The sequence below is a fragment of the Chrysochloris asiatica genome, unplaced genomic scaffold, assembly GCF_000296735.1.
Source record: "Chrysochloris asiatica unplaced genomic scaffold, ChrAsi1.0 scaffold00062, whole genome shotgun sequence".
In the NCBI taxonomy this organism is placed as follows: Eukaryota; Metazoa; Chordata; class Mammalia; order Afrosoricida; family Chrysochloridae; genus Chrysochloris; species Chrysochloris asiatica.
In genome coordinates, this window is record NW_006408580.1 from 3,897,083 (window position 1) to 3,920,689 (window position 23,607).

At 38.4% G+C, this 23,607-nt stretch overlaps 1 pseudogene; it reads right to left on the reverse strand.

Annotated features, from left to right (window-relative positions):
* Nucleotides 1-21,390: 21,390 nt before the first annotated feature.
* Nucleotides 21,391-22,300, reverse strand: LOC102835579 (annotated as a pseudogene).
* Nucleotides 22,301-23,607: the final 1,307 nt, after the last annotated feature.

Here is a 23,607-nt window from a genome sequence, read left to right on the forward strand (position 1 = left end):
TTGTAGCAGATCTGCCTGTCACTTGATTTCTTGACTGCTGCTTCCATGAGTGCTGATCATGGACTGGAGCAAAATGAAGTCTTTGACAACTTCAATCTTTTCTCCATTTATCACGGTTTTGTTTATTGATCTAGTTGTGAGGATTTTTGTTTTCTTTACATTGAGGTGCAATCCATACTGAAAGCTGTAGTCTTTGATCTTCATTAGTAATTCAAGTCCTCTTTGCTCCCAGCAAGTAAGGGTGTCATCTGCATATCTCAGGTTCTTAATGAGTCTTCCTTCTTGGGTTATTTGTTTAGCATACAGATAGAATAAGTGTGATGAAAGGATAAAAGCCTGGTGCACACCTTTCCTGATTCTAAACCATTCAATATACTCTTTTTCTGCTCAAATGACTGCCTCTGGGTCTATGTTCCTCATGAGCATAATGAAGTGCTGTGGAATGCCCATTCTTTGCAATGTTACCCATAGTTTTCTATGATCAATACAGTCAAGTGTTTTTCCATAGTTAATAAAGCATAAGCAAACCTCTTTTATGTATTCTCTGCTTTCAGCCAGAATTCGTATGACATCAGTAATGATATCCCTTGTTCCATGTCCTCTTCTGAATCTGGCATGAATTTCTGGCAGCTCCCTGTCCATATACTACTGCAGCAATTTTTTAATTACCTTAAGCAAAATTTTATTTGCATGTGCTATTAATGATGTTGTTAAAAGATTACTATATTCTATTGGGTCACCTTTATTGTAATAGATACAATTATGAATTTCTTCCAGTGGGTTGGCCAGGTAGCTACCTTCCAAATTTCCTGGCACAGATGAGTGAGCACCTCTAAGGTTTATTGAAACATTTTCATTTGTATTCCATCAATTCACTGAGCCTTGCTTTTCGACACTACCTTCAGTGCGGCTTGGACTTCTTCCTTCAATACCATCAGTTCTTGGATCATATGCTGCTTCTTGAAATGGTTGATCATCGAGCAATTCTTTTTGGTACGGTGACTGTGTATTCCTTCAATCTTCTTTTGATGAGCATCTTTCAATATTTTCCCCATAGAATCCTTCAATATTACAACTTGAAGTGTCATTTTTTGTTTGTTTGTTTGTTTCAGTTCATTCAGCATAAGAAATGTTTAACTTTTTCTTTCATTCTGATTTTCTGACTTCAAATCTTTACACATTTCATTGTAATGTTTTACTTTGCCTTTTTGAGCTTCACTTTGAATTTTTCTGTTCAGCTCTTTTACTTCCTCATTTCCTCTGTTGCTTTAGCTTATGTAAAATCAAGAGCAAGTATCAGAATCACTTCTGACATCAATTTTTGTCTTTTCTTTCCTGTCTTTTTAATGACTTTTTGCTTTCTTCATATATAATGCTCTTGATGTCTTCGCTTATTGGTGTCTAGTTCATCAAATCTGTTCTTGAAATGAACTCTAAATTCTGGTAGGATATATTGGTCACATTTTGGCTCTCATGGACTTGTTTTCATTTTCTTCAGCTTCAACCTGAAATTGCATATGAACAATTGATGCCCCTGGTCTTGGTTTGATAATGATATTGAGATTCTCCATTATCTTTTGCCACAGATGTGTTCAATTTGATTCCTGTGTATTCCATCTGGTGAGGTCCATGTGTATAGTCTCCTTTTATATTGTTGAAAAAAGAAGATATATGCAAGGAAAGTCATTGGTCTTGAGAAATTCTATCATGCAATCTCCAGCATCTTCTCTATCACCTAGACCATATTTTCCAACTACCAGTCCTTCTTATTTGTTTCCAACCTTTACATTCCAATCACCAGTAATTTTCAATGCATCTGGTATGCATGTTTGATCAATTTCAGACTGAAGAAGGTGGTTGTTGTTGTTATGTGCCATCTATTTGGCACTGACTCATAGTGAGCCTATGCACAAGAGAACAAAACACTGCCCGGTCCCATGCCAATCTCAAAACCATGGCTAAACCTGAGCTCATTGCTGCCATCACTGTGCTACTCCATCTCATTAGGGGTCTTCCACTTTTTCTCTGACCCTCCACTTTACCAAACATAATATCCTTCTCCAGGGACTGGTCCCTCCTGATAATATGTCTGAAGTATGAGAGACAAAGTCTGGCCATCTTGGATTCCAAGAAGCATCCCAGCTGCACTTCGTCCAACACAGATCTGTTTGTTCTTTTGGCAGTCTATGGTACTGTTAATATTCACCTCCAACACCATAACTCAAATACATCAATTCTTCTACGGTCTTCCTTATTCACTGTCCAACTTTCACATGCATATGAGGTTGTATGGACATGAATCAGGAAAAGTTTACATCCTGTTTCTATTCCACTAGGTGAGGAATTCATCTTGAGCCTAAGTTTGGGGTCATAGAACAATGATGAGTTCATTAGACACACCTCTCTGGGCAAAGTTTGAAAAGAAATGAGAGGAAAAAAAGAAATATTTCTTTAAAATGGTCAGGATTTCCATTTAAAAAGCATTAACAGCAAAGGAAATGAGGGAGTCCTGTCCCCTGAAAGCCAGGTAAGGGAACCCACTGAAATATGTTTTGAGGAGAGTTGCCACAGATCCAGCACCAAGCATTGAGTAAGCATTATATCTGGCCTGCCGTATCTGCACCTGATAGTCCAATAACCAAAGCATGAGACTCACCATAGAACCAGAGTGGTGCCCTCCGATATAAAAATTTCTCTTGCATTTATATTCAAATAGTGGCCATGCTGGCAATTTCCATCATCTCAAAAGGTAACTCAAAGAGAGCATATTCTACTACTAGATACTTATTTACTCAAGAGAAGTGAAGACTTATGTCTTCACACAATAACTTACACATGAATGTTCATAGCAATATTATTAATAATAAAAGTCCTATATAAGAAGCTCTGTAAGGACTGGAGACTCTTGGAAATAAAAAAGGACATTGGTGGCTCACTAATAGAATTCTCACCTTCTATAGGGGAGATCCAAGTTTGCTTCCAGGCCAATGCACCTCAAGCAAAGCCACCATCTATCTGTCAGTGGAAGCTTGTGTATTGCCATGATGCTGAATAGGTATATGCAGACAAGCTGTGCCCCAAATTTCCAGATAACCATAAAACTGCTAGAAATGAGACTCACTGGGTGAGTCATTCCATGGGTGCTACAGTCATCTGTGATTGAGCTGGACACATGGGACATTTATACAGTGTTGACTTAGTGAAAGCCTTTATTATTAGTTATAAAAAGCAAACAGAAAACAACAAATTCCCAAGAGAAAATGCTAACTCTTCCACACATACTCATGTCCATTCTTATGCCACTTGGCAGGAATGCTTCATGTCAGATACTGTGTTCATGTCACCACTGTCTTTGGCTACCACCATATTGCCTGAGGTTTCTGTTCTGCCACTGGGCTTTGCTGGCCTCTGCTGCAGGTTCCTGCCACACTACCTGGGCCTGATAAGAACATTCATTACCACACTACCTGGGTTTTTGCATGGGGCACACTCAGGCCTCTCTTGCTCTTAACAAACAAGTATTACAGCTCTTTTAGCTCTGCTGGCAAACATGTTGCTCAGAGGCAGTCAGTTCTGTCCTGCAGTAGAAAAAAAAACTCTGCACAGGAATTTCTGAGGCAACCCCTGTACAGGGCACACTCAGACATTTGCTCTACATAGGCAAATGTTACAGCTCTTTTAACTCCACCAACAAAATTCCTGACCCAAAATGCTTAGCTTTTGTTCCATGACCAGGCAATCCCACCTTCCCACCTTCTCACTATCTCATACCTCTTTCTTCTGGGTCTGCGAGGTTCTCAGCATAGGAACCTCAGATCATTGGTCCAATGGATGTCTCCATTCGAGACTCTTCTTCTAGATGATAGTGAGGTTCTCTCCCCTGAAACCTCTATCAAACAGGCCATCATATATATAAATTAAAACTTCTTGTCAATTTCAAGGCATGGCCCTCCCATGAGGACCCCTCATTGGCTTGGTGATGATCCATAAGTCACTCAATTTGCATAGTAAACTGACCGATTCCTCACAGTATTGTGACCCAGCCAGTCATTTTGTGGGAGTTACAAGACCATAGTAGAAAAGACATATAAAACTGATTAATTGCAGCACAACAGGTTTTAATGGAGCTTCAGACTAAGACAGACAAGGAAGAAAAGTCTACTGATCTACTTCTGGAGCTCAAACAATGAAAACATTATGGGTTACAATGGCTTGATCTGCAACCAATCATGGGAATGGTGCAGAACCAAGCAGTGTAGTACTCCATTGTGCATGGAGTCTCCATGAGTCAGAGGTCAACTCAGTGTCAGCTAACAATGACAGAAACAAAAAGTTAACTTTTTAGTTGTGCCAGGGTAGCCATAGGCCCCTCTCTATCTGTTCCGTCTATAAGAGTTATCCAATTTTCCCCAAAACCTAGTATGATTCCATTGGAATCACATGAACTAATGATTAATAGGTCATATCATATTTGACTGAGAGTCTTGGTGTGCTGGAATATGAATATTTCCCCCGTGGTAATTTGACCATGTCTTTCCACTCACCATTAATGATTACTGCCTTTGATGGCTGAGCAACAGGAAAAGGGCAAGATGGGCTGGGGGGAAGGGAGAAGCTCTCAAAATGAATGCTACAGTGACAGTAATTCAAAAGTGGAGAAACAGCAGTGACAGATGGAGGAAGACAACTCAAAGTGAAGAAAGATGTGCACAACTTCTTCATTTGAGGAAAATCAGCCACCTAAAATCTCTAGTCTTTAAAGTCATAGACAGGCATTGGGCTCCTGCATTCTATATATGATGGTAGAAGGAAAAACTAGCAACCACCAGTAAATAAAAAAACCTGAACCTGAAGGAATAAACATGCCAATTTGAAGATATATTCACTAGTCCCAATCCATGTGTAAATTTGTTTAAATATCTTAGTTTCCATTTGGGAAGCAGAGCCTGAAGTAAGAGTTCTTGTGCAAGTGATTTGTTAGGGGTGTGGCCCTAGGAGAAGGGAACTGAGGAAAGGAGGATGGGGCAGGAGAGGAAATTTAAGTAAGGCTGGGATCTCAGCTAGAGACTAACTTCAGGCTAGTTTCATGGGGAATCTTTGAAGCAAAGAGTTTGCCCCCCTTGAGACAAGGGTTTGACATTTACACCTTTGTATTCCTTTGTTAAATGTTATTTATACTTTTGTATTCCTTTATTGGATTCCTGGTGTGGTGCTGTGGGATCAGCACTGGACTGGAAACCACAGGATCAGCAGTTCAAACCCACTAGCTATTCCTCAGAAAGCCTATACAGGGTTGCTGTGAGTCAGAATTGGCTCGACGGCACTTAGTAACAACAACTACATTCCCTTGGTAGTCACTTACTGTAGAAGTTATTGGGACGACTCTCTGAAAAAGGGGTCACTTATGTTTGCCAATAGCTAAGGATACCAAAAGGGCAACAATTGCATCCACTAGAGTTCTTCTCTCTTACTTAATGCAATCAAAAAAGGAAAAAGGTAAGATGATACACCCACTAGGATGGCTGCACATTTTTATTTTAAAGGAAACAATAAGCTTTGTCAAGGACCAGTCCTCAAACAGTCAAATAGCTACTCTATGATCCAGAAATTCCAGTCCTTTTAAATTCCACTCCAAAAAATGATAACATATAGCCACAGAAAAATTTGCACATGAATGTTCACAACAACATTAAGTATAGTTGAAAAGTGGAAACAACCCAAGTGACCATTAACAGATGAATGGATAAAGAAAATGTAGTACATCTATACAATGGAATATTATTCAGTCAAAGGAGGAATGAAGTACTAATACATGCAATAACATGGATGAACACTGAAAACAATATACAAAGAAAAGAAGTCATACAAACAAGGCTACATGTTTCATGATTCTAATTATATAAAATGTCCATAATAGTCAAAGTCATGTGAGTCGGGGCTTGATGGTGGACTGGGCAAAAAGGCTGTGCAGCCCCCCATCAATGAAAACATGGTAAACTGGGCAAAACAGATTCAGAGGATGGTCCCATAACTCTGAACTTCAGATAAGGTGATAAAAATGTGGTTCGAATACTTACGGGGAATAAAATTTGTAACGGAAACAAGAAAGGAAGTGACTTCTCATTCAGAGCAGTCAGCATTTTCTACCAAAACCACTTTGAACAGCAGTAAGCGGATAAGAGGGTGTGCTGTGGAGTTGGTTCTGACTCATAGCAACCCTGTATAGGGTTTCTGAGGCTGTAAATCTTTATAGGAGCAGAAAGCTTCCTCTTTCTCCTGTGGATTTTTGAACTGCTGACCTTGAGGTTAGCAGCCCAACTCATAACCACTATAATACTAATTTTTTACCCATAGAATCCTTCAATATTGTAACTGGAGACTATTTTTTTTTAGTTCTTCCAGCTTGAGAAAAATTTGGCATGTTCTTCCATTTTGGTTTCTAATTTCATGTCTTTGTCCTTTGAAATAGTCTGTTCAGATCCATTTGCTTCTTTCATTTGCTTTAGTGACTATATTCAAAAGCAAATTTCAGAGTTTCTTCTGATATCCATTTTGGTCTTCCTTTTTATCTTTCTAATGACCTTTTTCTTTTTCCAAGCATAATATCCTTGATGTCACACCACAACTTACCTGTCCCATTGAACACTGGTACTCATGGGATACATGGTTTCTTGAGATGGTCTCTAAATCTAGGTGGTGTATATTCAAGGTCTCTAAATCCAGGTCTCTAATCTATATATTCAGGGTCATACTTTGGATCTCCTGAACTTGTTTTAATTTTCTTCAGCTTCAATTTGAACTTACATATGAGCAATTGATGTTCTGTTGTGCAGTTGGCCACTGATCTTGTTTTGATTGATGATATTAAGCTTTTCCTTTATCTCTTTCCACAGATGCAGTTAATTTGATTCCTTTGTATCCCAGACTGTGCATCCATGTGCATAGTCATCTGTTACATTGTTGGAAAAGGTATTCACAATAAATAAGTCATTGATCTTGCAAAAATTCTATCATTAGCTCTCCCTCACCTTTTCTTTCACCAAGGCCACATTTTCCAACTACTGATCTTTGTTTCCAACTCTGGCATTTCAATTACCAGTAATTATCAATGTATCTTGATTGCATGTTTAATACATTTCAGACTGAAAAAGTCAGTTAATTATTTAGTTCTTCATTTTAGGCATTATTAGTCTGTGTGTAATTTTGAATAATAAGTGTACAGATCTTTTCCTGTCATTGACATTGTTGTATTTCAGGTTATATCTTGAAATGTTCTTTTTGACAATGAGTGCAATGCTGCCCTCTTCAATGTGTCATTCCCAGCATAGTAAACCATATGATTGGTGGTAGTTATGTGTCATCGAGTCGGTTCTGACTCATAGAGACCCTGTATAGGATTTCTGAGGAGTAGCTGGTGAGTTTGAACCGCCGGCCTTGTCATTAAAAAGTTTGAACCACCGGCCTTGTCATTAAAATCAACCTTGAGGTCCAGTGCTTATCTTACAGCAGCACACCCAATTCAAAATGACCAATGCCAGTCCATTTCAGATCAATGCCTACAATATTGATCTTTATGTATTCCATTTCATTTTTGACAACTTCCAATTTTCTTCAATTCATACTTTGTACATTCCTTGTTCTGATCACTAATGAATATTTGTAGAGGTTTTGTCTCATTTTCAAGTGTGTCACATCAGCAAAACAGGACCCTGAAAGTTTTTCTCCAAACACATCACGGAAGTCAATTCTACTTTAAAAGGCAGCTCTTTCCCAGTAATAATTTGAGTGCCTTACAACGTGAGGGGTTCATCTTCCAGCACTACTTGAGACAATGTTCCACTGCTATTCATTACATTTTCAATGGCTAAATTTTTCAGAAGTAGATCACCAAGTTCTTCTCAGTCTTTCTGAACCCAGAAGCTCCTCTGAAACCTGTCCACCATGGGCCACCCTGCTGTTATTTGAAATACTGGTGGTATAGCTTCCAGCATCATAGCAACACACAAGCCACCACCTTATGACAAACTGACAGATGAACAGAGGTGACTTTTTTGACTTAACCATTAATACATACTGTCAGAGTAGAATTCAACATTCACATTCATCTTCAAATCTTGATTGAGGAACAATATACATACAGAAAATTATATACAAGGTTAAATCAAAAACTATTTCTACAAAATCTTTGTTATTATCAGGGGCTATCAACTCATAGTGACTCTATGCACAATAGAATGAAACACTACCCAGTTCTACACCATCTTCACAATTGTTATGTTTGAGCCCATTGCTGTTGTCACTGTGTCACAATCCATCTGACTGAGGGTCTTTCTCTTGTTCACTGACCCTCCACTTTACCAAGCATGATGTCCTTCTCCAGGGACTGATAACTCCTGACAACATGTCCAAAGAACAAGAACAAGTTTGTATGAGTACAGTGCACCTTTCTATGCATAAAGAATGGGATGTTTAAGGTTATCTCTTGACTAGGTCATATGTTTTACTTGAGTCTGAGTTTTTTATTGTGGTGTTTCTGGCATGGAGCCTGTGTGGGGGGCAAAAGGTTAACACATTTGACTGCTAATGGAAAGGTTGTAAGTTCAAGTTCACCTAGTGACACCTCAGAGAAAAGGCCTGGTGATCTACTGCTGAAAATTCAGCCACTGAACACTCCATAGAGCACAGCTCTACCCTGACACACAAGGGAATTTCTAGTTTAGGTTTCTGATCTGGGATTGGGGAGAATGTTTAATCCTATCAACACTAAATATCCTCATGTTAAATAAGGAACCTAGCCTTTCAGAAAGATTCAACAGAGTTCAGGTGCATGGCTCCACTTGCTTCCTAAACTGCTCCATCAACCCATGTCACCTATAACCAATAGTGGACTGATGGGCATGTCTCTGGTCACTTTGACTCCCATACTTATATACATAACCACAACTTGGTTGCAAGAGATAAAGAGCTCACCAGGCTTCTTTTTGAAATCTGTCAGGCAGGCAAGTTCTGTTCTCAGTTCCTCCCCTTATCTCAGCAACCCATGCATTCACACACACAAATTTCTCATTCAACCTCCCCTGGAGGAGGTGTATTCATTTTCTGTGACTGCTGCACCAAATTACCACAAACAAATGACATAAAACAACAGAAATGCATTGTCTGACAATTTTGTAGGCAAGGAATATGAAATCAAAGTGTCAACAGAGCCATGCTCTCTCCAGAAGCTCTACAGAAGAATCACTCCTAATCTCTTCTAGCTACTGGTCTGGTGACAATTCTCGATTTCTTTAACCACATCACTCTAATCTCTGCTTCTGTCTTCACTTCGTCTTCTGTGTGTGTCTGTCAAATCTTGTGTCAAATCTCCTTCTTCCTCACTCTTACAACGACCTGGATAGTCTAAGATAATTTTATCTCGAGATCCTCAGCTAAATTATATATACAAAGACCTTTTTCCAAATAAGATCACATTCACAGTTTCCAGACATTCAGGCATGAACTTTTGGGAGAATACTAACTTGTTATAGGAAGAGAGAGATGAGATTTAAAGTTGATGCTTTAAATTGAAATGAAGTGTTTTGTTTTGTTGCAGTGGGGGAAAAGAAGGCTTTTTTTTCTAACATTTTATCATGAAATTTTTTTAATTAACAGAAAATTTGGAAGAATTATACCGTGAACACACCACCAATATTCTACAATTAGCATTTTGGTATTTTCCCATATCTTTTCCTTTTAATTATTCCCCTATCATTTATCAATCCATCTTATTTTTTGGATACATTTTAAAGTAAACTTCAGACATCAATATACTTTACTCCTAAATAGTCCAGCAGGCATAGCATTAATTAGATTGAAGTAAGTTTTAATGACCAAAAATAACAAGAAAAATTTGGAACCTTCTCAAGGTATCCTTACAGAATGGGGAAGATATATCCAGTAGAGCTTGGTTAAGGCAATGATTGTGGAAAAATAAATTTCAGAGATGAAAGGTTTAAATATAAGTGCAAATCAATATGAAGTGAGGGGAGCTGCACAAGAACACCCACACTTGCTGATACTACCCACTTGACCTGGCTTCAATGGCTGGATGATCAGAACTCGACTAGAGGAAGAAAGAAGAGGAAAAAAAAAGAGTAATCCACTACAATTTGATGAACTTGACCTATGCTTGTGGATGTAGTAGCTCAAAGGAGGGAACAAATCTTTACAGTGAGGATCATTCCCATCCCCTCAGTACATAGGGTCAACAAGAATGGATAACTTAGACACTGGTTACCCAAAATGTGTGTGGGGGGGGGGGGCGGCTACAAAGGCAAGAAATGACTCGCTTGCAAGCTTTCAAGAGGGAACCTAGTTCCAGAGAGTGCGGAGGAAGGTAGAATCTCCACTGAGTGGTTTCCAACCTGTCTAGACAGGGTTAATGAAAAGAGATGGGGATAAGACTTTTGTGGTTCAATAGTTAATGATTGCTATCAGGACTGACTTTAAGGGTTGGAAATGTTAAGGTAGACATTTTGTAACAAAAGAAGGGGAGTGGTTGACTTTGCAGTCTAGGAGTAGAGGTCCCTGGGACCATCAAGGGAGAAGAATGGAGTGCGGGACTCCAGAGAAACAGTGATGCCAGAGATGGAGGCAGAGATGATGACATGGAGAGATGGTACAGCTGGAGACTCTGGATTCAGGAAGGAAGAGGGTCTGTGTGTAGATGGCCCAGAGGCAGGCTTGTGAGGTGTACCTTTTGGTTATTTGGTGATGCATGCAGGGGATTATAATCATTGCAATGAAACTATATACGATAGGATGAATGTAAAGCTAATGTTCTGCTATGTAAACAATCACATAATTCACAATAAAAACAAAACAAAAATGTAAGTGCAGCTCATGATGCCACCTGTTCCTTCTTTTGAAAAAGATTTCCTTAATATTTAAAGTTAGTCACAATATGCATATATCTAAATTTTCACACACTTCAATAATTATTATTATTACTCTCTATTATTATCTACTATCTACAAACAAAAATCCTCACAACTAGATCAATAAACAACACCATGATGAAAGGAGAAAAGATTGACATTGTCAAGGATTTCATTTTACTTGGAGCCACAATCAGTGCTCATGGAAGCAGCAGTCATCAAATCAAGTGACGTATTACACTGGTAAAATAATTCTTTACAGTATTAAAGAGCAAAGATGTCACTTTGGGTACTAAGGTGTCCCTAAACCAAGCCTTGGTATTTTCAATCACTTCATATGCATGTGAAAGCTGAACAATGAATAAGGAAGACCAGAGAAGAATTGATGCATTTGAATTATTGTGTTGGCGAAGAATATTGTAAGTGCCATGGTCTGCCAAAACAAACAAATCTGTCTTAGAAGTACAGCCAGAATACTCCCTAGTAACGAGATGGCAAGAGATTGTCTCATGTATTTTGGATATGTTATCAGAAGGACCATTCTCTGGAAAAAAGCATCATGCTTGGTAAAGTAGTGGGTCAGCAAAAAAGAGGAGGACCCCAACAAGATAGGTTAGCACAGTGACTGCAACAATGGGCTCAAATATAACAATGATTGTGGAAATGGTACAGGACCTAGGAATGTTTCATTCTGTTATGCAGGGTGTTGCTAAAAATCAGAGTCAACTCAATGGCACCTAGCAAAGCAAAATCTACTAAATGACAGATACTGTACTGTCTTATCCATTCAGCAATTACTTGTGAAGTGCTTAAGATGTGCAGTTACTGTGACAATTGCTTGAGATACAAAAATGAATAAGATGGACACATGAAGCTTACAAAGGAGTACAGAGTTTTAAATTGATATTAATTATTTCATAGCAATTTCAAATTCATTTGGGACAAATGCTATGAAAGAAAAATTTTAAGTGGATAAAAGAGAAAAAGTCTTAATATAGTCTGGACGGGTACAGAATAGTCATGGGAGGGTCTCCAAAGGAAATTATATTTTATCTAGATTTGATAGTTGAACAGGAATGGGCCAGACAGAAAAGGAGGAAAGAGCATTTTAAGCCAAGAGATTAGAATATTCAAAAACTCTGAATTAAGATGGTCCTAATTGAAATCCTAGGCATGGTGCTTCAGGATAATGCCTTAGACTGTAAGGTCAGTTTGAACCACAAGGTTTGTAATTCAAATCCTCCAGCCACTCCTCAGAAACTCTACACAGGGTCATTCTGGGTCAGAATCGACTCGGTGGCACTTAACAATAACAACAATTGAAATCAGGACATCATGCTTGATACCTTGGAACCTTGGTGTCTAAATGGAAGTTACAGAAAAGGACAAAGCTAAATCATCAAGTATTGTGGCTCATGGTAAGGATTTTGTACCTAGTCATTTATTGATGTGCAGCTACTGAAAAGTTTTGTATAAAGGAATTAATCAGATTAGATTTGTGTTTTTAGAAGATCACTCTAGCTATTTTGTGGCAGATGGTATTTCAGTTAGGGTATATCGTTGTTAAGTGTCATCGAGTCAGTTCTGACTCACAGAAGACCTGTATAGGGTTTCTGAGGAATGATCTGGTGAGTTTGAACCACTGACCTTGCATTTCAAAGAGACTGCTTATCCTATAGCACCACACTAGATTCAAGTAACAATAACATAAATAAGACAAAAGCTATTTCTCTGATGTGAAAGTCCAAGCTGAAAGTGTACATTTCTCTGAAAAGTCATTAAGAATCCAGGCTCCATTTATAGAGGTTTGCCCTCACCAACATTGCACAACATGGCACATTACCAAAGTCACATCTCACCTAACAGGAAGGACACACACCTAGAAATTCTTTATATCACTTATACTCTCATTCTATTCCACCACTCATTAGTTTGTCGTACTGTGGTGGCTTGTGAGTTGCTGTGATTCTGGAAGCTATGCCACCAATATTTTAAATACGAGCAGGGTCACCCATGGTGAACAGGTTTCAAATGAGCTACCAGACGAAGATAGACTAGGAAGAGGGAGTGACAAACTACTTCCAAATATTCAGTCACTGAAAACCTTATGAATATATTGCAGAGAAACACTGTCAGATATAGTGCTGGAAAATGAGCCTCTCGGGTTAAAAGGCACTCAAATGCAACTAGGGAAGAGCTACCCCCTCAAAGTAGAGTTGACTGTGATGACGTGAATGGAGTAAAGCCCGTAGAAGAAAAACCCACGGGACCTTCATTTGTTGATGGGGCACAACTCAAAATGAAGACAAACAGCTGTAAACATTCATTGAAAATTGGAACACAGAATGTACAACATATGAATCTGGGAGAATTAGAAGTTGTCAAAATTTAAATGGAACACATAAACAGCAATATCTTAAGAATTAGTGAGCTGAAATGGACTGGTATTGGCCATTTTGAATCTGACAACCACGTGGTTTACTATGTCGGGAATGACAAATTGAAGAGGAATGGTGTTGCATTCATTGTCAAAAAGAACATATCCATATCAGTCATTAGGTACAACGCTGTCTGTGATAGGATAATATCCATGTATCTAAAGGGAAGACCACTTAACACCACTATTATTCAAATTTACGCACCAACTACTAAAGCCAGTGAGGATGAAATAGAAGAATTCTACCAACTTCTTCAATCTGAAATTGATCAAACATGCTATCAAGATGTATTGATCATTAGTGGTAATTGGAATGCAAAAGTTGGGAGTAAAGAGGAAGGATCAGTAGTTGGAAAATATGGCCTTGGTGATAGAAATGATGCTGGAGAACACATCATAGAATGCTGCAAAATGAATGATTCATTCATTTCAAATACCGTCTTTAGACAGCATCAGAGAAGACTATATACATGGACCTCGCCAGAAGGAATACATAGAAATTAAATTGACTGTTGTTGTTGTTATGTGCCTTGGAGTCGGTTCCAACTCATAGTGACCCTGTACAGGATTTTTGAGGCTGTAAATCTTTGTGGGAGCAGAAAGCCTCATCTTTCTCCCATGGAGCAGCTGGTAGTTTTGAACTGCTGACCTTGTGGTTTGCAGCTCAATTCGTAGCCACTACACTACCAGAGCTCCTTAATTAAATTGACTACATCTGCAGAAAGAGAAGATGGAAAAGCTCCATATCATCAGTGAAAACAAGGCCAGGGCAGACTGTGCAGCAGACCATCAATTTCTCATATGCAAATTCAAACTGAAGCTGAAGAAAATGAAAACAAGTTCACGAGAGCCAAAATATGACCTTGAATATGTTGTTGTTGTTATGTGCCATGGAGTCGGTTCCGACTCATAGTGACCCTGTACAGGGTTTCCGAGGCTGTTAATCATTACGGAAGCAGAACACCTCATCTTTCTCCCGCGGAGCAGCTGGTAGGTTTGAACTGCTGACTTTGCGGTTCGCAGCCCGATTCGTAACCACTACGTTACCAGAGATCTTTGAATATATTCCACTTGAATTTAGAGATCATCTGAAGAACAGATTTCATACATTAAACACTAAAGACCAGAAGAGTTGTGGAATGACATCTAGAACATCATACAGGAAGAAAGCAAAACGTCATTAAGAAGACAAGAAAGAAGGAAACGGTCAAAATAGATGTCAGACAAGAGACACTGAAACTTGCTCTCCATCGTAGAGATGCTAAAGCAAATGGAAGAAATGAGGAGGTACAAGAGCTGAACAGAAAATTTCAAAGGTCAGCTTGAGAAGATAAAGTCAAATATTGCAACAAGATATGCAAAGATCTGGAGTCAGAAAACCAAAAGGGAAGAACACGCTCAACATTTCTCAAGCTGGGTGAACTGAAGAGAAAATTCAACCCTCTACATTAGTTATTGAAAGATGCTCTGGGCAAATTATTGAATGATGCAGAAAGCATCAAAAGAAGATGGCAGGAATACACAGAGTCACTGTACCAAAAGGAAAACGTTGATGTTCAACCATTTCAAGTGATAGCATGTGATCAACAGCCAATGATACTGAAGGAGGAAGTCCAAGGTGCATTGACTGAATTGGCGAAGAACAAGGCACCAGGAATCAATGGGATAAAAATTGAAATCTTTCAAGAAAGTGAGGTGGCACAGGAGGCACTCACTCATCTCTGTCAAGATTTTGGAAGACAACTATCTAGCCGACTGAGTGGAAGAGATCCATATTTGTGCCCATTTCAAAGAGAGGTGACCCAACGGAATGCTGAAATCATCAGACAATCTCTTTAATATCCCATGCGAGTAAAGTTTTACCAAAGGTAATACGGAAATGGCTGCAAGCATACATTGACAGAGAACTTCCAGAGGTTTGAGCCGGATTCAGAAGAGGACGTGGAACGAGGGATATCATTGCTGATGTCCGATGGATCTTGGCTAAAAGCAGAGAATATAAGAAAGATGTTTATGTGTGCTCTATTGACTACGCAAAGGCTTTAGATTGTGTGGATCATGACAAGCTATGGACAACATTGTGAAGTATGAGTATTCCAGAACACTTATTTGTGCTCATGAGGAATCTGTACATGGACCAAGAGGCAGTTGTTTGAACAGAACATGGGAACACTGAATGGTTTAAAATTAAGAAAGGTGTGTGACAAGATTGTATTCTTTCACCATACTTATTCAACCTGTATGCTGAGCAAATAATCTGAGAAGCTGGGTTATATGAAGAAAAACATGGCATCAGGATTGGAGGAAGACTCATTAACAACCTGCAATATGCAGATGATACAACCTTGCTTGCTGAAAGTGAAGAGGACTTAAAATATTTACTAATGAAGATCACAGAGCACATCCTTCAGTATGGATTGCATCTCAATGTGAAGAAAACAAAAATCCTCACCACTGGACCAATAAACAACATTCTTATCCATAGAGAAAAGATTGAAGTTGTCTAGGACTTCATTCTTCTTGGATCAACTATCAACACTCATGGAAGCAGCAGTCAAGAAATCAAATCTGCTGCACAAGACCTTTTTCAAGTGTTGCAGAGCAAAGATGTCAGCTTGAGGACTAAAGGTGCGCCTGACCCAAGCTATGGTATTTTCAATTATTTCATATACATGCAAAAGCTGGACAGTGAATAAGGAAGACAGTAGAAGAATTGATGCTTTTGAGTTATGATGTTGGTGGAGAATATTGAAAGTGTCACGGGCTGCCAAAAGAACCAGCAGATCTGTGTTGGAAGAAATGCAGCCAGAATGTTCCTTGGAGGCCAGGATGGCTAAACTTCGTATCTCATACTATGGACATATTGTCATGAGGGACCACTCGCTGGAGAAGGCTATCATGTTTGGTAAGGTGGAGGATCAAAGAAAAAGAGGAAGACCCCCAGCAAGATGGATTGGCAATGTGGCAGCATCAGTGGACTCAAACGTGGCAACAATAGTGAGGTTGGCCCAGGATTAGGCAGTGTTTCGTTCTGCTGTGCATAAGGTCGCTATGAGTTGGTACCAACTTGATGGCACCTAACAACAACAACAACTCATTCTATTAACAAAAATTACCTCAAGAGATAAAGCTAATTGCAAGGGAATCTTTATTTATGTAAGAAGTCTATTACACTGGCAGAAGGGAAAAGTGAATATTGGGGAACAGTTAGCAGTTCCTGTCACCAAAGAATTAGAGATTAGAGATAGTCAAGAGAGGAAACAGGATGACTGGTATACAGGCAACTGCAGAAATCCAGGTAGAATATTATGCTGAATTGATTTATCATGGAGAAGTAGACTTAGGGAGAAACGAAGGCATTTACATAATGTATGTTCCAGTACCAGTAGTAGTCAAGTTAACTATGACTCATGGCAACATCATGTGTTTCAGAGTAGAACTGTGCTTCATAGATTTTTCAATGGCCTATTTTTCAAAAGCAGATTACCAGATCATTCTCCAGAGGTGCCTCTAGGTAGACTTAGACTTCCAACCTTAGTTACCTAGCATGCTAATCATTTGCATTTCCCAGAGACTCCAATTATAGAACAGGGTTGCTGAATAGGTGTGGTCTTCAGTAAAGAAATGTAGTCAACTCACAGAGAATCATCAAGAAAGAGCCAGATTCACCTCTCTTTGCTCACATCCTAAACTCTTGTTAAGGCCTCTCCATTGGCCAAATCTAACTTGAAATCAAACAATGAAGAGGTCAACTGATATAGTCTCTAAAGATTAGATACCCTAGGTACAGAGAAAAGTGGAGAAGGATAGAGAGTGGATCTGGGACAAGCAGAAGATATCCAACATGAATAAAGAGGCCTTCTGAATAAAACAAGTTTCTGAAAATGTGAAAGAAGATACAGAATAAAGTGGAGGAAATGTCTTTCCATGGACAGTTAATTCACTGCAATGAGAGGAAGGGGAAGGTTCGATGTGTCAGCTTTGTGGAAAGGTGATGGAATTCTAATTGGATGCCTTCTATTTTCTTTCAAAGTACAAACCATGTCATTTCTTAAGAGTAAAGGGCATAGAGGAAAGCAGCGGAGATTTAAGAAGAGAGGATCGAATGCATGAAAAGTTATAGAAGAGAATTGGAAGACAAGCAGACCAGAGACATGAAGTCAATTAGCCAGACATCTCCAAAGCCCAAGAGATTGTTGTTGTTGTTAAGTGCCACTTAAGTCGGTTCTGACCCATAGCGACCCTGTACAGGGTTTCCGAGGAGCATCTGGTAAACTTGAACTGCCAATCTTGCAATTCAAACGGCTTTGCAGTCCGGCGCATTAACCCACAGCACCACACCAGGATTGAATTTAAAGTGGCTATGCACCTGATTTGTTGTATGATTTCCTCTTAATTATTCTTCAAATATGATCTTCTTATATACTTACAAATATTATATTTTGAAATACCCAGAACAATTCTACAAGGTAGATATTGCTATCCATGTTTCACAAATAACAACATTGAGGTTCAAAGATATTAAGTAATTTACCAAAGTTTACTCAGTCAATAGTATTTTCAGATTTGACCCAACTATTTGGGCTTGATGCTAAAACCAGCTCATCTTCCAAACACTGATATGGATGATTGTCTATTATTTTCCTAACAACATGCAACAAGAAAGAAGAAGAAAAGAGGGGACAAAAAGCAGGTAGGACTTTATAGTCAAAGGAGAATGGTAACTATACTCAAAGGAATGGTAACTGTAGTCAGTGTAACTATAGTCAAAGTCAAAGAAAGATGGTAATGATTTGAAAAGGAATGGAAGGCGAGGTGGATTCTGGTCAAACAGCAACCCTCCACAATGGCTCACTTGGTCATTCACTCATATATAAAGCCATTCACATGAATTATTGGTACAATAAGTAGAAGGAAAATTGATCAAAACATTTAACAGTGTCACAGAGGCCAAACATGTTTTTAATGTGGTTTGTAATGCTTACTTATGTAGAACAATGATATAATTTTCAAAGAAAGACCTTTTAATGTGAAATAATGAAAATTACATGCAGTTCTAAGACATTTATTTATTGACCAACAAATTGGAAAAATTTCATTAGTGAAACTAAGAAATGTTATATTCATACTGTTCGAAAATAAAACTCTTTTAAAGATACTGTTTTCATTTAAAAACCTTTCAAAACGATTTTCCAAAATTTAAAAATACATTACCAGAACAATTGTTCTTGATGCATAGTCATGTTGTTGTTAGGTGCCGTCAAGTCGGTTCCAACTCATAATGACTTAAATACACAACAGAATGAAATATAGCTCAGTTCTGTGCCATCCTCACAAATGTTGTTTTGTTTGAGCCCACTGTTTGCTGCTAGTTGTCAATCCATTTTATTGGAGAACTTCCTCTTTTTTGTTGACTTTACCAAGTATGATGTCCTTCTCCAGGGACTGATCTCTCCTGACAACATGTCAGAAATAAGAGAGAAGTCTGGCCATCCTTGTTTCTAAGAAGCATTTTAGTTGTACTTTTTCCAAGACAGATTTGTTTGTTCTTCTGGAAGTCCATGGTGCCTTTAATATTCTTTGTCAACACCATAATTCAAATGCATTGATTCTTCTCCAGTCTTCCTTATTTGTTCTAACTTTCACATGCAAATGAGGTAATTGAACGTGGCTCTTGAGCACCTTAAAGAGATCTTTAGCAGCAGACTTGACGAATGTAATATGTTGTTTAATTTCTCGACTACTGTTTCCATGAGTGTTGATGGTAGATCTAAGCAAAATGAAGTCTTTGACAACTTTAATCTTGTCTCCATTTATTGTTATTTATTTGTCCAGTTGTGAGGATTTTTGCTTTTTTTTTTTTAACATTCAGGTGCAATCCATACTGAGAAGGCTAAAAAGTCTTTGATCTTCATCAGTAAGAGCAAAGTCCTCTTCACTTCCAGCAAGCAAGGTTGTGTCATCAGCATACCACAGGTTGTTAATGAGTCTTTCTCCAACCTCATGACTCGTTCTCTTCATATAATCCATCTTTTCAGAATATTTGCTCAGTATGTGGATGGAATAAATTTATACTACCATGTCACTGATTATTTTCAGAAAATGCTTTTTTTCATTATGTTGTTGTTGTTGTTGCTAAGTGCCATTGAGTTGGTTCCGACCCATAGCACCCCTGTAAAAGATTTCCAAGGAGCAACCGGTGAGCTTGAGCTGCCAACCTTGTGGTTCAAGTCAATTTTGCAGTCTAGTGTATTAACCCACAATACCAATCCAGGACTGGCATAATAAAATTGCCTCTAGCATTCAAAGTTCCAATTTATAATTTTTTTAAACTTTTCATTGTGAATTGAGTGGAGGTTTACAGAACAGATGATCAGTTTTACATTCAACAAGTCAGACACACTTCATTTCATCTCACTGATTGCTGTTTCCTCAATATAACCTCACTTATCTCACTTCCTGTGTTTCTGGTTTCCATTCCTCCTTCTTTCCTAACCCTTCTGAAATATGTCCTTCGTAAATGCTGTCCTTTTAATATCAAATGGTTGACCACCCTTGGTCACCCTTCAAATCTGGAATTGAACTTACCTCCATGTCCAAATTTTTAGCCAAGCAATAGATTAGTCTATAGGGGAAGCAAGATTAGTGAGGTATGTTGTTGTTGTTGTTGTTAAGTGCCGTTGAGTCAGTTTTGACCCATAGCGACCCTGTACAGGGTTTCCGAGGGTGTAAATCTTTACGGGAGTAGAAAGCCTCATCTTTCTCCCGCGGAGCGGCTGGTAGTTTCGAACCGCTGACCTTAAGGTTCACAGCCCGATTCGTATACACACTACAAAACAGAAAGTATTACTGTTACAGGTGGTAAGCCTAGAGCACCTTGTGCTAATTAGAAAATATTCTCAATTTTCATGTTTGTGTTAAAAGTATATAAATATTCTAACATAAGTATTTTCATAAATACTGTCTTTTGGACTTCATTTAGGGTTCTTCAACAAATATTTTCACAGGATAAAACTCATTAAATAAGTTCTCTGTATTTATGATTCTTTTGAATGTTTCACGAAATTTAAATGCTGCAAAATCAAGACTTTGTCAAGTTCATTATATTCCAATACAGACTATGTTGTTGTTGTTGTTAGGAGCCATCGAGTTGGCACCAACGCATAGTGATCTTATGCACAGCAGAATGAAACACTGCCTAATCCTGGCCAACCTCACTACTGTTGCCACGCTTGAGTCCATCGATGCTGCCACTTAGACAATCTATCTCGCTGGGGGTCTTCCTCTTTTTCTCTGACCCTCCACCTTACCAAACATGATATCCTTCTCCAGCAACTGGTCCCTCCTGACAATATGTCCGAAGTATGAGAGATGAAGTTTGGTCATCTTGGCCTCCAAGGAGCATTTTAGTTGTACTTCTTCCAACACAGTTTTGTTTATTCTTCTGGCAGTTCATGATACTGTCAATATTTTTCTCCAACACCATAACTCAAATTCATCAGTTCTTCCAACTTTCATAAGCATATGAGGCTATTGAAAATACCATGATTGGGTCAGGTGCACTTTAGTTCTCAAACTGATGTCTTTTCCATTAACACTTTAAAAGAGGTCATGTACAACAGATTTGCCTAATGCCAATACATCATTTGATTTCCTTTTTTTTTTTTAAAGACATTTATTCAGCGTCATGATGAGACTATTACATTTAGCAATCAACAGCATGGGTGAGGGGGGAAAAAATCTACATTAAAACCCTTTGTTGGAATGCTTTACACTTTCCACATAACAGAAACTAAAATAACCTGTTATACAATTAGTCACAAATGCAGTCCTCGAGTTTGGTTTTTTGTTTGTTTGTTTGTTTGTTTGTTTGTTTTTGCCCATACATATGAGTATTGTCTAAAACATGTCTTCTTTGTAGCAGCTATGCTCTGCCACCACTGTGCTTAGCTGAGTTCACAAATCTGTTGTAACCTGTAGCTTCCCTGTCACTTCTCTGGCTCTTCTCTCCTGCTAAGCTTTGTTTCCTGACAATCATTAAAACCTTCTGCCACTCCCATAGCTACTACTGATGCTTGAACCACCATAGCCACCTTGGTTTTCCATCACTGTAAGGGCTAGAGCTTCTGCCTCCAAAATTTCTTCCCTTCACGGGTCCAAAATTTGAAGATTGATTGTTGCAATTGCCAAAACCATTATAGCTTCCACCTCCTCCAAAATTGCTTTTGTCATTACCAAATCCATTATAACCATCCCCACTGCCTCCATATCCACCACCACCTCGGCTGCCACCAAAGCCACCTTGTCCACTGAAGTTTCCTCCACGACCAAAGTTGTCATTCCCACCAAAACCACCTCCACGGCCACCACTGAAGTTTCCAGAACCACTTCGACCTCTTTGACTGGAGGAGGCACTGGCCATCTCTTGCTTTGACAGGGCTTTCCTTACTTCACAGCTGTGGCCATTCGCAGTATGGTACTTCTGGACAACAATCTTATCTACAGAGTCATGGTCATCAAAGGTCACAAATGCAAAGCCCCTCTTCTTGCCACTGCCTCGGTCTGTCATGATTTCAATCACTTCAATCTTCCCATACTGCTCAAAATAACCTCTTAGGTGATGCTCTTCGGTGTCTTCTTTAATGCCACCAACAAAAATCTTTTTCACAGTTAAGTGGGTACCTGGTCTTTGAGAGTCTTCTCGTTCATCCACCTTGTGTGGCCTTGGATTCATGGCTGCCTCCACCTCCATCACAGTAGAGTAAGTGACCAACCCAAAGCCTCTGGAGCGCTTGGTGTTTAGATCTCTCATCACCACACGGCCCATGAGCATCCCCCATTGCTCAAAATGGCTCCTCGGGCTCTCATCTGTTGTTTCAAAGCTCAAACCTCCGACGAACAGTTTCCGCAACTGTTCGGCCTCTTTAGGAGACTCTGACTTAGACATGACAGCAGTGAGGGGGAAAAAAAAAAAAAAGACTAACGATGCTTCCTCTGCGCTGTCCACAGCAGAAAGTTGATTTCTTGACTAATACTTCCATGCGTATTTATTGTGGATCAAAGCAAAATAAAGTTTCTGACAACTTCAACTTCATTCTTTTCTCCATTTATCATCAAATTATTATTACCATTTTAGACTGTCGAAATTAAACCTTGTAAGTAGTTTGGGCCTTCATCATGTAAATTGTTGTTGTTGTTAAGTGCCGTTGAGTCAGTTCCAACTCATAGTGACCCTGTATAAGGTTTTCAAGGAGGTAAATTTGAACTGCCAACCTTGCAGTTCAAACCGATTTCGTGGATGAGTGATTATCCTACATCACCAGACCAGGAGTGCATCATGTAAACTGATACATGATTAATGATGAATTTCTATTTCTTCCTGTTTACAAGAATTGTTTTTACAAATGCAATTTGATAAAAACCTGAATTTTGGGGAGCACTTCACTCCTTGAGTACTTTGATTAAAATTTTTCAAGTGATTTTGAACAAAATACTACTTAAATTTAGCAGACTTTTTTACAATTCAATATTTTGTAGGACGTTTGATTTCATTAACAAAGTATTTCTTTAAAGTCTCAAACATATTTAAAATTTAATCCATAATTAAATACTAAAGGAGAATCACATACTGTCATGCTATAATTTTCTTTTCTATATTCCATATTGTATTTGTCACAAAATTTTACAATTCAATAATTCTCAGTGTGCATATGTAAATATATTTGTAAATGTTGACAACTACAGCTTCTATTTGGATTGGTAGATTACTGTAGTATATATGCTGTGGTGAAATATAATGTTTTACACAATTAATTTCAAGTATGTTTCTACTTCAAAGGTTTCTAAGTATAATGAGAACATTATTTTTTCCAAGATAATTCTGTTCCACGGAAATGTATACGTGTATTCGCATTATAAAAACAGACAATTTTATCTTCAATATGGGATTTTAAAAATGAATTTGTAAATAAGCATTATTAAATTCAGATCTTTCACCTTTAACAAACTAACTTCCAAAAGGTTAATTTGATGGAATAAGTTGGATGAAAAAATTGAACCATTACTGAAATTAATTTCCATTCCAAGCATCTAATGTCACACATACAAAACTGACATAAATTAACTATTGCAAAGATTTTTTTTCTGCTAATGGAGCCAACCCATTAACAGCTATAACTTGGCTTTTTGTACATGCATGGGAAAACATGAAATTGAAAATAAGGGAAATTAATTTAGAAGATTATTCATTTGATC